General features: G+C 42.7%; 1 non-coding gene across 1 annotated transcript; it reads right to left on the bottom strand.

Annotated features, from left to right (window-relative positions):
* Positions 1 to 237: 237 nt before the first annotated feature.
* Positions 238 to 320, bottom strand: trnal-uaa. Its single transcript has one exon. It is a non-coding gene; the product is annotated as a tRNA-Leu (tRNA).
* Between the last annotated feature and the right edge of the window lie 768 nt (positions 321 to 1,088).

The following is a 1,088-nucleotide window of genomic DNA, read 5'->3' as shown; positions in this document are numbered from 1 at the left end:
ATTTGTAATTATAATTATAACAGTTAATATAATTATAATTTATAATTTGTATAAAAAATCTATCTATCTAAAACCATTTTCTATCAAATACACCACATTTTAAATAATCAAGTACATTTATGTATGTATTTTCAGTTGAGCTAAGGATCCACATTGCGGAAGCATTTCGCTTAACTTTCTAAAGTTGAGAGCTCTACCCAGACACACCAAGTGAATGGGCACGCTTGAATAACAAGCTACCAGAAATGGGGATTGAACCCACGCAAGCATTTGCCCATTGGATCTTAAGTCCAATGCCTTAACCACTTGACCATTCTGGTGATCGAAAAAGCCACTTTAAGCACTCTTTGCCACTCTGTGGTCTTTTAGCATAAGTTCATATATTCCTGTTGTAAATGTAAAGCAGGGGCGGCACGGTGGCGTAGTGGTAGCACTCCTGCCTCACAGTTAGGGGACTCGGGTTCACTTCCCGGGTCCTCCCTGCATGGAGCTTGCATGTTCTCCCCGTGTCTGTGTGGGTTTCCTCCAGGCGCTCCGGTTTCCTCCCACAATCCAAAGACATGCAGGTTAGGTGGATTGGCGATTCTGAATTGGCCCTGGTGTGTTTGTGTGTGTCCTGCAGTGGGTTGGCACCCTGCCCAGGATTGGTTCCTGCCTTGTGCCCTGTGTTGGCTGGGATTGGCTCCGGCAGACCCCCGTGACCCGATTCAGCAGGTTAGAAGATGGATGGAAATGTAAAGCGGTCTTAAAACGGGTCAAAGGGTTCACACCTGTTTAAAGAACTCACTCTCATTATTATAAAGACTGCTTTTAAAAAATACCGTTCTTTTCGGTGTATATGTATGTATATATAAGGGTTCAGCTGGACAACGACCCATTACACAGCTGCCCGTTTAAAATGGGTCAAAGGGCACACATTTGCTAAAAGAAACCACTCTCTTTCTTATAAAGTCTGCTTTTAAAAAGGTCCTGCTCTTTTCTATATATATAAATAAGCGTTCAGACCGGTCCATTACACAGCTTGCCGTTAATACCAAAAGATGACTCCGAATATCGCTGAAAGACAAAACTGTGCGTCTTCAATATCT

The sequence above is a fragment of the Polypterus senegalus genome, chromosome 3, assembly GCF_016835505.1.
Source record: "Polypterus senegalus isolate Bchr_013 chromosome 3, ASM1683550v1, whole genome shotgun sequence".
In the NCBI taxonomy this organism is placed as follows: domain Eukaryota; kingdom Metazoa; phylum Chordata; class Cladistia; order Polypteriformes; family Polypteridae; genus Polypterus; species Polypterus senegalus.
Note: the sequence above shows the minus strand (reverse complement) of the source record. Positions and strands in the feature narration are given on the sequence as shown.